The 14,498-nt window shown below is 41.0% G+C and overlaps 1 protein-coding gene and 1 long non-coding RNA gene across 5 annotated transcripts in view; one reads left to right on the plus strand and one right to left on the minus strand.

Moving 5' to 3' along the window:
• Positions 1-14,498, minus strand: part of LOC100118113 (probable pyruvate dehydrogenase E1 component subunit alpha, mitochondrial) — a 239,705-nt gene that overhangs the window by 216,701 nt on the left and 8,506 nt on the right. The gene's annotated exons all lie outside the window — the stretch shown is intronic.
• LOC107981168 lies at positions 11,899-12,830 on the plus strand. The gene is made up of 4 exons (XR_001729245.2): positions 11,899-12,123; positions 12,208-12,360; positions 12,445-12,606; positions 12,706-12,830. It is a non-coding gene; the product is annotated as an uncharacterized LOC107981168 (long non-coding RNA).

Here is a 14,498-nt window from a genome sequence, read left to right on the forward strand (position 1 = left end):
ATGAGCTCAGAATTATGATTTCATCCTCAATCTATTTTATAGGCATATTATGAACGAAGAAGAGTGGGAAGAAGAAAACCAGAACACAAGTGATGATGAAAGTAATATGACTTATGATAATTCTCATGAAGAATCTATAATGTAATTATTATGAAATAATAGAAGGTTATCATATTAATTGGAAATGGAATACTTATATCAGAGTTACTATTTCGTTGCTAATTGTTACTATATAACGTGTACATACTATAGCGTTAGCATGTAATGTAATAGTCTAGATTACATTGTTAGAAAATTAGTTTAATATGCGAAGAGAGAGCGAGAAGGTTTGAGAAGCTTGTCATCTTAAGTTCAAATTCGACGGTTTTCGCTAGCCCGCACGGCACCAATGAGGTTGCCATGGCAACGCGCGCTCGCTCGCTCCTACTCTGTCTCTCTCCGCCGGTTTCGCGAGCGGTCTTCTGCCGCTTTCGCTGATTTGTGTTATTCAGTTATCGTATTGCCGAAGCGCTGTGAGGACTCGCCTCACAGTGACGACCGTTAAACAATATCGTTTGTTAACGCGTCAGTACTTTTAATACTGTAGCCTTAATTTCTTTTCCGTAGTTTAAACACTTGTAAATACACTCTATCTTTCAATAAATATCAAAGCCTGTTCTTACGGCATATTAATTTAAGTTAACGGTTGAGAGTGTTTTTGTTTATTGCCAACTAGTCCTTCGAGATCCACAAGTCTCTAACTTCAGTTCGAGAGACTATAAATATTGGTAGCAGAGCGTGCAGTATCGTGGCATTAAGTGTTTTGTGTACGGAAAAGTTTTCTTTTTTTTTTGCATAGCGAAGGTGTGTTAAAGTACTTCGGCAGCCGTTCGACTATTCGAAGTCGCAACGGTCGGAGAGCGTCCAGAATCTTCCTGGAACTCGCTCATGCAGTTGGCCGCAAGGGGCCTAGCTGCCTGTTGTTGTTGTAACAATTTAGACGTTTAGACGGTTAGAAGTATTTATTTGTTTAGAGGTTAGACGTATTAGAAGTTTAGAGGATAGAGGTTAGAAGTTTAGAGGCTAGAGGTCAACGGTCAAGATTTGAACTTCGAGGGACGCCAAGAGTTCGCCATTTGGGGCACAACGAGGGGAAATAAGAAGAAGACGGCCATATTGGTACCGCATTCCCGCCAACTTCGGACGATCCGACCAGTACGCAAAGTCATCACGGGAGTCGACGGCACCGGCGTAAACGAGGTTTGAATTTCATTCTCGCTCTCTCTCTCTCTCTCTCTCTCTCTCTCTCTCTCTCTCTCTCTCTCTCTCTCTCTCTCTCTCTCTCTATCTCTTTCTCTCTCTCGCTTGCTCTGTCTCGCTCTCGCTCACTTGGCGTCGTCAGGCCACGTTGAGGCAGCGACAGAGCGGTGAGCGCTGTCGAGTTCTTGCTGAATTTCAAACGTAACACGGCAAGATTAACGGCATCTGCTCGCACGCTGCCGCACATGCGCACGCATTTGAGATTGTTAGAGTCGTATTGGTCCGAGTACTCTCAAAGGGATCTGGCCCTGCAAGCGAATAGGTCGGCTTTCAAAGGCGAGGCGTACGTCGAGAACGCCGAGTATCTCAAGTTGAGTCAAGTTATGTGGAGAGTAAAGCGGATGTGCTTCAGTCAATTGAAGATTTAGAAATCGCCGCGAGGCCACCGGTAACCGCTGCAGGCGCGCAAAATAATCAGGTCGTACACGCACCACCTGTTCCGGGTCCGTCGGAGTTCGCGAACATGCCAAAATGTGAAATCCCGAAATTTTCCGGAAAAGCCGAGGAATGGGAGACCTTCAAGGAGCAATTTTCTTCGATGGTGAAAAACAAGGCCAACTTACCGGATGCTATCAAGGTGCAATATTTAGTAGACTCGGTTGAAGGGCCTGCAGCGCTCAGAGTAAAGGGTCTTCCGCTGACGGGTGCTAGTTTTGAATTGGCTTGGCAAAAATTGATGCGCAATTACGATAACCCTACGAGACGCATGCATACGTACATGGAATTGCTGATAGATATGAAACCGGTTAAGCGGAAATCTTCGGCAGAGTTGATCGAGTTACTGGATAAGGCGGAAGCCGCGCTTAAAACTTTCAAGGATGTACGTTGCCCGTGCGAACATTGGGACAGGTGGCTTATCCATATGGTCGAGCGCAAGTTGGATAATGAGACGCGAGAAGGGTGGCGTATTTCGCAAGAGCCGGTGGTAGGTTTTTCAACATTTTCAGCTCTCACAAATTTTCTCGAAACTCGTGCGTCCTCGCTTGATCAGGATGCAGATGGTGATGCGGAGTCGCCTACCAAACAATCGAGTTAGAAGGGTAATGGTTCGAATCGTTCGTCTCGGCGTGAGTCAGTCTCAGCCAACGCAACTAGCACGTCGTTTGCTAAAGGCAATCGCAATGCCTCTGTAAAATGCAGCTTATGTAGGGGTCCTCATCAGCTTCAAGCGTGTCCAAGGTTCAATGGTATGTCGACTTCCGCTCGTTTTGAACATTGTAAAAAGGATAGATTGTGTCTCAATTGTTTGAGATCTGGACATTTTTTGGCTGATTGCACCTCTCAGAATCGTTGCGCCAATTGTAAGGGCAGACACCACACGAAGATTCACTCGGATCGACGACAAGGAGGAGAGGCTGCGGATTCTTCTAATTCAACAGGTCAGATGGGCTCTTCTAGCGCGCCTGGCAAGTCAAGTATGCTGGAGGTATCAGCAAGTACAACAGAGGACCCGGTTGATGACCACAGCCAAGGTCTTACTTCAATTCGTAGATGGTAATTCGATGTACGCTAGATGCTTCATTGATCCGTGTGCAGAGGTCTCTTTTGTCACGCAAAGAGTTGTGCAATGTTTGCCCGCAAAGATTAAGCCTGTTTCTGTGTCTGTGGTTGGTGTCGGTGCAGGTCCTTCTTCGGTGTCAAAGGGTGAAGTTTTTCTTCAATTAAAGTCCAGGTTGAACACAGAATTTTGTTTGGAGTTTTCGGCGTTGAGTCCAGATTTTGTTTGCTCAAAGCGGATAGACTGCGTGCTCAGCGCAGAGGTGTACGCTGCTATCATTCGGCCAGGGCTCAGAGTTGGTGCAACTGATACTCCTGTTGCTCAGGAGACCGATTTTGGGTGGATTTGGACGGGTAGAGCCTCTTCTGCTCCTGAGTCTGATAGAGCTCAGAGCGCTCAGGCCTGCCATGTGGAAGTAGAGCCATCAATTTCGACGTTATTAGAGAGGTTTTGGAAAATGGAGGAGATTTCCATCTCTAAAGTTTTGTCCCAGGAGGATCAGTATTGCGAAGATTATTGCGCAGATACTGTTTATCGGGATTCCAAAGGCAGATTTGTCGTTCGCTTACCATTCTCTGAGAAGTTGTCAGAGGTTTCTTTTGCACACACGAGGCAGATTGCTGTGGCATGTTTCCTCCGATCAGAGAAGCGTCGAGCGCAGGATTCTAGGGTAGATAGTGCCTATAGGAAATTCATGGAGGAGTATCTGACTTTAGGTGATATGGAGCCTGTAAATAGTACGCATCGAAAGGACAATACGTTCTATTTTACTCATCACCCAGTTTACTCGGCTGAGGTGGGGCCGGAAGGCAAATTTCGTGTGGTTTTTAATGGATCCTTTGGAAAAATATCGCTGAACGACGTTCTTTTAACAGGTTGCAAATTGCAGTCGGATGTCACTATTATTTTTTCGATGTGGAGATTTTCGAAGATTGTATTTACGGCTGATATCGCCAAGGAGTTTAGGCTGATCCTCATTCACCCAGATGAGGTTGATTGAAAGAATAGTCTGGCCATCTGACGTTTCGAAGCCTATCGAAGATTATAGGTTGTTGACGGTTACGTATGGTACGCGCTCCGCTCCATACCTCTCAATTCGAACTCTTCTTCAGCTAGCGAATTAGGGAAGTGTAGAGTTTCTCTTAGCAGCGCAGGTGCTCAGACACAAAATGTATGTAGATGATGCGTTTGTAGGCGCTGACAATGAGTCTGAGGCCATTGATATTCGGAATCAGCTGATCAAGCTTCTGTCATCAGCAGGTATGGAGTTGGGTAAATGGGCGTCAAACAGTTCGGCTATCGTGGAGGATATCCAGGCGGAAAAGCAGAAAGAGTTCGCTATCGAATGGGATGAGGCAGTTTCTGCTTTGGGCCTGAGGTTAAGATTCCAGTTTCGCCAAAGGTTGTGTCAAAGATATCGATTCTGTCAGAGATTTCGAGGTTGTTTGATCCACTTTGTTGGCTGTCACCTGTATTAGTCAGGGCCAAACACATGCTCCAGAATTTGTGGATTAATGGTATCGACTGGGACTCACCTCTCACAGGAGAACTTCTAGATCAGTGGCAAACGTTGAGGTCTGATCTTCCTGACTTGGCTCAATTGCGAATTCCTCGTTGGTTTGGCTCTTCCTCGCAAACATCATGGGAGTTGCATGGGTTTTCTGACGCATCTCAGAGAGCTTTCGTCGCTGCAGCGTATATCGTAATATCAGGGCAGAAATCGGCGTTGATTATGTCCAAGAATAAAGTAGCTCCTATTAAGACGGAGAGTTTGCCTCGATTGGAGTTGTGTGGCTCGGTGTTGTTAGTTAGATTGTTGAAGCACCTTTTAGATGGACTTTTATTGAAGCCTGTATCAGTGCACTGCTGGACAGACTCCAAGATAGTTTTAGATTGGTTGAATGGCCACTCATCGAGATGGCAGACTTTCGTGGCAAACAGAGTGAGTGAGGTGATCACTACTCTGCCTGGGGTGCAATGGCGTCATGTTAAGTCCGAAGGCGATCCAGCCGATTGCGCAACTCGAGGGTTTTCGTCGGAGCAGCTACAGCAGTCTTTCCTGTGGTGGGAGGGACCTGAGTGGATCAGGAATGATTGGAGGAAGGTAATTGATAGATTGCCCGTGGATGTTTCACCAGATGTAGTAAATGCACAGGTTGCTGTCGAGAAGAAGGTTGATGAGAATCAAGAATCACAAGCGCTGTCTTATTTGGAGAAGTTTTCGAGTTTTCCAAAGATGTTGCGGATTTTGGCTTGTGCTTACAGATGGCGTTCGAATGCGGTCAAGCCCAGAGGAAATCGCTGCACTGGTCATTTTACTGCTGAGGAGATTGAGGCTGCTCGAGTCCGTCTGATTCGTTATGTGCAACGTCAGCACTACGAGGAGGAATTGCGGTGTCTCAGAAGTAAACAACGGTTGTTATCTCGCAGTCACTTGCTGCGACGTGTATCATTTATTTGTCCACAGGGTTTGCTCCGAGTTGGAGGCCGATTGCAGCATTCGTTCTTGCAGTACGATGAGAAGCACTCGATTATACTGTCAGCATCTAGTATTATTGTCAAGAGGTTGATTGAGGAGATACATCGTCAGACTCTTCATGGAGTTATCCAGCTGATGCTCAGTTCCCTCAACAGGACGTATTGGATTTCACGTGGGTTAAGAGTTGTACAGGGAGTTTATCGGCGCTGCCATAAATGTATTCGCTACGCTGCTCAGGGTGTACAGCAGCAAATGGCACCGCTTCCATCATATGGAGTTACTCCCCAGCGAGTTTTCGCATACACCGGTCTGGACTATGCGGGACCGTTTCCAATATTGTTCTCCAAGGGCAGAGGTGCCAAGTCTACAAAGAGATATATAGCGATCTTTGTGTGTATGGTTGTTGGAGCCGTTCATATTGAAGTTGTGTCAGATTTGCCCACTGCTGCGTTTCTAGCAGCGTTTCGCAGATTTACCGCACGGCGTGGACTTTGTAGGATGGTATTCAGCGACAACGGCACCAAATTCAAGAGCGCAGCCAGAACAGAAATTGACAAGTTATTCCAACGGGCTTCATCAGTATCGCAGGAGGTGGCACCTGCATTGGCAAAGGACGGTATAGTATGGTCTTTTATACCTCATAGAGCCCCTCATTTCGGAGGATTATGGGAGTCGGCAGTGAGAAGTTTTAAGCATCACTTCAAACGTGTCATTGGAGACACGTCATTAACGTTCGAAGAAATGTCGACAGTTGCTGCTCAGATCGAGGCATGCTTAAATTCTCGGCCGCTCTGCCGACTGAGCTCTGAGTCCACTGATTCGGTGGCGCTTACGCCTGGTCACTTTCTTGTGAACGCTCCTCTCAATGTATTGCCCGAGCCCTTTGACGATGTGAATCTAAAATCTCGCACTTGCAGGTGGAAGCTACTCTCGGTTATGAGAAACCATTTCTGGGAGCGATGGCGACTGAAGGTATTGTATCATTTACAGCAAAGAAAGAAGTGGCTGACTCCTGGACGACAGTTGGTCGTGGGCGACTTGGTGCTTCTGAAGGACGAGCTCTGCCCTCCATCCAAGTGGCCACTGGGTCGAATTACAGCGGTACATCCAGGGAAAGATGGTCTAGTTCGAGTTGTTACCATCCTTACTGCCAATTCCGAGTTCCAGCGACCAGTTCTGAAGGTCATCTTTCTGCCCTCAGACGAGAGTGTGCAGAGGGCAGTCTCCAGCCTTCAACCTGAGTCCAGTCAAGACTGAAGAGTTTCCCAGTGTCATCAATCGAAGAGATTTTACACACAACACCTACACTGTAAACTCACTTAGCTCGTGAATAGATAGCATCCTAGTCGAATGTTTAAATGTAGATTGATTAGAGTCAAGTTTTCATTTTGTTCTTTAGTATTAGCTTTGCTAGAAATTTTGCATTAGATTACTCAAGAATATAGGCAAATTTAACCTTGTATCAAATTTCATTGTAATGTTGTTAAACTTAAAGCATTGTAAACTTGTTGATTGACTGTTCATTAAGGAATTGATTCCAAAGAAATTTATTGAGAACAGTTCGATCGGTAGAGTCATAGTAGGGATTAGCTTCTTTCGAAGTAGGCTTTCCTATCTTTAAATTTAATTTATTGTTATTGCCGGTCTCTTTATTGCTGCGAGGCAGCAAGAGGGGCGGTATGTTCGAAAATTAGTTTAATATGCGAAGAGAGAGCAAGAAGGTTTGAGAAGCTTGTCATCTTAAGTTCAAATTCGACGGTTTTCGCTAGCCCGCACGGCACCAATGAGGTTGCCATGGCAACGCGCGCTCGCTCGCTCCTACTCTGTCTCTCTCCGCCGGTTTCGCGAGTGGTCTTCTGTCGCTTTCGCTGATTTGTGTTATTCAGTTATCGTATTGCCGAAGCGCTGTGAGGACTCGCCTCACAGTGACGACCGTTAAACAATATCGTTTGTTAACGCGTCAGTACTTTTAATACTGTAGCCTTAATTTCTTTTCCGTAGTTTAAACACTTGTAAATACACTCTATCTTTCAATAAATATCAAAGCCTGTTCTTACGGCATATTAATTCAAGTTAACGGTTGAGAGTGTTTTTGTTTATTGCCAACTAGTCCTTCGAGATCCACAAGTCTCTAACATCAATTCAAGAGACTATAAATATACATAATTATATATGTGTATATATAACAATTTATGTACGTTATATGTGGTGAGAATAATAATATTTTATTTTATCAACAATTTTATGTGTGTTAACTTTGAAATCTTTCATGCTACAGAATGAAACTTCTCAGATTTAAAATTCCTGTAGGGTAGAATACTTTAAAATAACATGTTTTCTTGTTTATATAGTGCCGTATTATTAGAATATAATATTCGAAGCTAATCAAATTAGAGGTCCGTGATTTATGATAATTTTAAGTCCCAGATTCACGTTTCTTAGTAGAATAGGTCGAAATAGATGAATTTTTAGGTTATGTAGGTAAAAAAAATCATTCATTAATTAAAAGAATAGTATAGTCTCAAAAATTACCAATTATTTTAAAATGCATTTTTATGGCATATTAATATCGTTTTCTTAAAATTTCGTACTTTTCATAGGTGCCCCGACTCGACATCATCAGAAAACAATATTCTGATATTTTTCCCTATATCTGAAAGGTACAACCTTCATTAAAAAAAAAATTAGGTCCCTAGAACTTTCCTGAGAGGCGCAATTTGATTTTGACAATACTTTTCCTGAAATCGCCCATAGTGCGGCGCGGAGCGCTACTAAAATGGCCGCTCTCGCGTGAGGGCAAATAGAGGGCGAGAGAACGCGAGAGACGCGCGCGGCGGCGAGATTGCCGACTCGGAACACGGCACCGGCGGCGCGCAACAGGTATTACGCGGCGCTTGAAAAAGAAAGAGCGACTCAAGGCCGCGAAAGAGCAATACCTGTTGCGTTGATGTCAAAAACCTGGTGATGTAGGTGAAACAGGGCCGCTAGATCGGAGTCGGCGCGCGTCTACGGCGATGATATTACTGCTGTTTTACTCTACCTGCTGCTCTCGCTGACAGGGAGACGGTTGACGGAGCCACGCCGCGGACACTCCGGCTGTAGAGAGGCCGGAGGTAGACTCCCTGTTGATGCCGCTGCTGCTGTGGTGAACGCCGAAAGGCGCGCCTGGTGCTGCTAACGGTGTTGACTGCGACACCGCGCTCTCCACAAAATAAAAGGAGGCTGCTGCTCCGATGTTCCTCGCGACGGCGCGGTGGCTGTAAATAGGCCTAGTCGTTCCGTCGGAGGAAGATAAAGAAAAAAGAATCACCGCCGTCGGGCTGTAGAAAGTCTGCGACGGGGCGATGTGGTCGAATGACTAAAAATCTCTCTCGTGGCTCTGCGCAGAATGCCGAGAGAGAGATTGGCTGGCCGCCGAACACGAGCGTTGAATGTTGTTTGAATTTTCTTGTTACGTGAAGTCGGGCCTGGGCAGGAGCGTCTGCTTGCGCCGGCGCTGATGCTGCCCAGCGCTAACCGCCACACACGTGCGAACACGACGTTTGCGAGGCAGCTCTCGCAGCGAGCTGCGTTGCAACGCGGGTTAATCACAGGCGTTGAGAGAGATCTCCTTCGCACCGAGGGATTGTGATCCGGTCAAGTATTGCCGAGTTTTCCCCCGAAAACGAGCCCCGTTACAGCATATATCATATTCACAGGTGGCGCTGTAGTAGTAAGCTTTACTTAATTTTTCGCGGCTGCATAATTGTTAATATTATAACGTTATAAAGTATCTATTAATAATAATTTCTCATTTAAAGTAAACCTTACACTTGACTGTTAGTCTTAACTAAAAATTCATATTGTTCGTCAATGCACTGTTTTAGTTTTTATCAGTATTGATATCTAACCTCACTTCTTACAATGACTTGCACCTATAAGGATTGCCCTAAACTTGGACCAAGTTTTATCTATTGCTCGTTATGTCAAGCACCCTTCCATGATAGTTGTGCTGCAAAAGCTAGATGCTTTGTCCAATTTGGGGACCACGAAGATCCTGCAAATACCATCATTTGCAGACCGTGTCAATCACGCATGGTTGAATTGAGTATCAATGCAACAAATCAGAGTGCCACTCTTAACGTTAATCCTTCCGCTCAACTGTCTGATCATTCAATGGACACCTCACAGAATAACTCTTAAGAACTTTTTTCACAATTGTCTATACTTCTGGATAACAAACTACAGTCCTCAACTAGACTTCATGAAGAAAAACTGGATTCTATCAAAACGGCTATATCTAATGATGTTAAATCTCAAATTAGTCTAATGCAAGTTCAAATTGACAAGAATACGACTGACATAAGTATTGTTATGGCTGCAGTATAAGAATGCAAAACTCCGTGTCAGAGTCTTGTGGATGGAGGCTTGGCTAGTTGTGTGTGCTTACCATCGGATCCGTACTCTCTGCTAAAACAGACTAACACGTATGCAAATGAAATCAGAAATATTGAGGTAAGAAGATGCAACATCTTGTTCTATGGTTTGCCTGATCTGGACACTCCCAGCATCCATGCGCTGTATAATCACGATTTCGAGTTTCTCACTCATTGCCTCAATAATATTGGATTTGGTAATATTAAGGATGTTGATCTGAGGAGAATTGGTAAATTCAATGCCAATAAATCAAGACCACTATGTGTTAAACTGCCCTCTCGTCAAGCTGTATTTAAGATTATTAACAACGCCAATAAATTACCTACAGGAATCACTGTATCCACCGACAAATCAAGACTACAGCAAAACACGTACTTCCAACAGAATCAAACCATACAAGAACACAACTCGAAATATCCAAATGATCAGTTACACCTCCAATTTATTGACAACATTTCTTAACTTGATTGACTCTAACAACGACATAAGGAATCCAAAAAACTCCCTGTTAAAGTTGCAGCATCAAGGAATCAGATAACATCATGTAATGTATCCATATATTATCAGAATGTAAGATCTATCATCGGCAAGTTATCCCTTTTGAAGTGTAGAATTGATCAGCTATCATCTACTCCAAGCATTATTGTATTGTTAGAAACCTGGCTTAACTCGAGCATATCCTCTTCTGAATTGGGACTGGTCAACTACAACATCTACCGAACTGACAGAGAGGATACTGGATCATTGCTTAGCAGAGGAGGAGGAGTCCTAGTGGCTGTATCAAAACATATAAAATCCTTCAGAATTGATATTGGTAATTAGTATATGGAACATGTTTTTGTTAGCTTATCTCTCTGCGATACTGACTTGATCATCTGTGCCGTATACATTCAACCTAAATCGTCTATTGATTGTTTTGATTATCATTCTAATGCCATGTGTGAAATTAATACGAGGTATCCCAAACATAGGCTTGTTGCAGTGGGTGATTTTAATATCCCTAACGTTCAATGGTCATCAAATCCTCTTCAATACACAACAAATTCTTATTTGTCTCCAAACTTGATATATGGTGGTAGAAAATTGGTGGAGGCGTACTCTTTTCTGAACCTAATCACCCATCGAAAAATTACACGCTGGACCTATTATTTGCGGAACATGGAACGATACAAGTCGATGAAGATGTAGATGAACTCCTCCCAACTGACCAACATCATCAAGCATTACTTTTCAACTCTAAAACCTAGGTGATTACAGCGAAGAGCAAGGAGAGAGATTTCACCAAGATATCAAGGAAATGGAGCGCAGGTGCCAAGGAAGATGGGACGTAAATGTTAGCAGATTACTGTTGGTTGTTAAAAAGAGATCTACCATCAACATCGGAGAAGCGGAAGCGTAACCCACTTCGTAGATCATTTGACAATAAAATAGTTCGTTACCATAAAAAAGAGTAATGGGCTTAATATTTTTACGGGTATTTTATTGAATTGCATATACTTCTAACAAATTTAAAGTAAATGAAGGAGCAGCAAACTATGATATAGTTTTAAAGGATACGATTGTACTTGCATGTATATTGTTCTTTGCTTTATGGTTTACATTACCTTTTGCATTGTTTCAGTTTATAACTATTTTTTTCACTCTCTTTACGTCCATGACCTTGAACTAACCTTGAACTGACCATAAATATAATCTTATGGGACTATAATGACCCTGTATTCGGATTCAGCGACCCCAAAAACCCCTAAATGTCATGGTTTGATTTTACTTTTTATGAATCTTTATGATTTGATCTGCAACTGACCTTGACCATGACCTGATAGGGTTGTAATAAGCCCGGATTGGGATTCAGCGCCCGAAAAAATCCCAAGATACCATGGTTTTAGTGTATTTTTCATGTATTTCGATAATTTGACCTTCAACTGACCTTGAGAAAGTTCTGATGGGGTTAAACTGACCCCGGATTCGCATTCAGCGACCCCAAAAACCCCAAGATACCATGGTTTAGTCTTTTCTTAATGTATTTTGATAATTTGCCTCCATTTGACCTTGACTTAAGATCAATCAGTCAAATATTTATATAAATATGTTTATAAAGGACATGATGGGGTTAAATCATCACCGACCCTGGATTCGGATTCAGCGATCCCAAAAACATATAAGTACCGTGGTCAAATTTTTGGGACTTACAATTTTTTTTTATTGTGGGGCTGTGTTATTATTATTAACAGAACATAATCAGAACTATCTGTGATCAGGTGATGAATCACGAAGTCAGCACAAAATCAATAAGAGATGTCATGGCGGCAGCATTGCAACTGCAGTTCATGTATAGCGAATAACGCATCTTTCATAATAGCTAAAAGTGTTTTTTTGTCAATTAATTTTGATGTGATTATTTAGTAGCCGAAATATTGTTAGAACAATACATGTAAGGATTTATAGAAATTTTACAATAACGTTACACATTATTCATAGCAACACGTTAACCTATTTTTTTTTTTATAAATCACAGTGGTATCTGACAAGTTTGAACACGAGAATTAGACATTTACTTTTTAATACATTAAGAGAGGATAACAGAGGATAAGAGAGGATTTGAGGTAGAAACAATCTATTATTGTATGCAGTACGATTACCATACTATTGCTGATTGCCGATTCTCAAGGTATATATATACACATTTATTTCATACAAATTTTTGAGGTTAATTTGTAGTGACAATTTACTTTCGTTCTTTGTCGAAATGTAGATATATGTAACAGGCGAGAACGCTTTTACAAGTAATTGGAAAAGATCTTTATTATTGTATGTGGTAAATCGCTGATCACCTTCATCAACATTACAAATCAATAGATTGTATGTCCCACGATTGTTACATTATGTTAAGTGATCATCGCACAAATAAAATTCTGTAAGTATATGTATTGATATCATAGGTTTTAAATTATAATATTTATTAGAATTATTATTAGTTTTATTCTATGCTGATCTAATACAATTTGTTTTACAGGTTTTAGATATACAACATCATTATCTGCATATAAATATTGTGAATTATTGTGAATTCATATCTGAAGAATACCTACGAATAACGACTATATTTTTTCTGTCAATAAAAGATTGTCTTTATTATAATTTGTTTTTTTTTATTTAACAATATCAATCAATATAACTTGAACTATAACAACAAAATTGAATATTAATCCAAGAAGTAAGCTAACCTTTAAACTAACCAATAACCGAATACAGAAATTTAACCCAATAATTAAATAATTACTACAATCAAAACATTTAACTATTATTATAACAACCAAAATATCTTCAACAATAACTTAAATTTTTTATATTATTTAGAAGTAATTATTAATAATAATTTATTATTACTACCTACAGTCAAATTTGTAATATATTATAATGGCACCAAGAAGACCAATGCGTACTGCAGAAGAAGAAGAAATATTTCAAAATTAGAGACGACAAAGAAATGCTGCAAATCAATGGCGTTGGCGTCAAGCTGCCCGTAATTTAATTAATGATGTACATAGAAATGTTATTGCAAATGAACAAGATCATTTAGAATTAATGAATATTTTATGTACTCATTGCAATGCAAAACATTTTCTTTCTGAAAAAGTAGCTAACAAAGGATTATCTTTTAACGACTGTTGCAGTCATGGAACAGTGGCTTTAACACCTGCACCTGCATTCCCACAAGAGCTTTCACAATTACTTAATGGAACTCATAAAAAATCAAACAATTTTTTTCAAAATATTCGTTATTATAATAATTCTTTATCATTTGCTTCTTTTAATGCAAATTTAGTTTCTTTTCAATCACGTCGTTCAGGACCGTACTGTTTTAAAATTCATGGCCAAATATATTATCAAATCAATACAGCTTTATATCCAATAGAAAATGAAAATCCGACATATGGACAATTGTTTTTTGTCGATCAAGACGAAGCTATCGATGTCAGAACGAATCAAGACCCAATCATTGACAAAACTACAATCACTATTTTAGATACAATTATTAGGAACAACAACGCGTTTGCTAAATCTTATGCTATGATGAAAAAAGAATTGGAAGATCAACGTTTGTTATTGAATGTAGGAGAAAATGAACCAGAATTGCAACTATTATTTTCTTTGAAACCAGGTACTGATAGACGAAGATATAATTTTCAACGTACAAATGAGGTAGCTGCTATTTTTTCTACAACAGCTAATGGAGAAATTCCGGAATCATTTGTTACGATCAAAAACACGCGTACTAAATCATTACAATGTGTCAGCTCGATGGATCCAAGTGTTGAACCATGGATATACCCTCTCTTTTACCCTTATGGAACATTAGGCTGGCATCGAAATTTAGAACGAATTCGTACTAACAACAACGATAATAATCGACGAGTAACACGAATGGCTTATACTAAATACAAAATTGCTATTAGAGATTCTGAATTTAATCCTCTCCTTTTTGGATGTAAATTATTTCAGCAATGGGTTGTTGACTCTTACGTAAAGATCGATAAAGATAGATTTCAATTTTGCAAAGATCATCAAAAAGAAATTAAGGCAGATACAAATCAAGGATTACATGATTACTTGGAAAATTCAGCGAATGACAGTAATGGCCAAGTTGGAAAAACTATTATTTTACCATCTACATTTATTGGTTCTCCTCGCCATATGGCACAATGTTATCAAGATGCAATGGCTTTAGTAAATGACAAAGGTAAACCAGATATTTTTCTTACCATGACATGTAATCCTAAATGGCCAGAAATTCAAGAGAACTTA

Source organism: Nasonia vitripennis (genome assembly GCF_009193385.2).
Source record: "Nasonia vitripennis strain AsymCx chromosome 4 unlocalized genomic scaffold, Nvit_psr_1.1 chr4_random0004, whole genome shotgun sequence".
Classification (NCBI taxonomy): domain Eukaryota; kingdom Metazoa; phylum Arthropoda; class Insecta; order Hymenoptera; family Pteromalidae; genus Nasonia; species Nasonia vitripennis.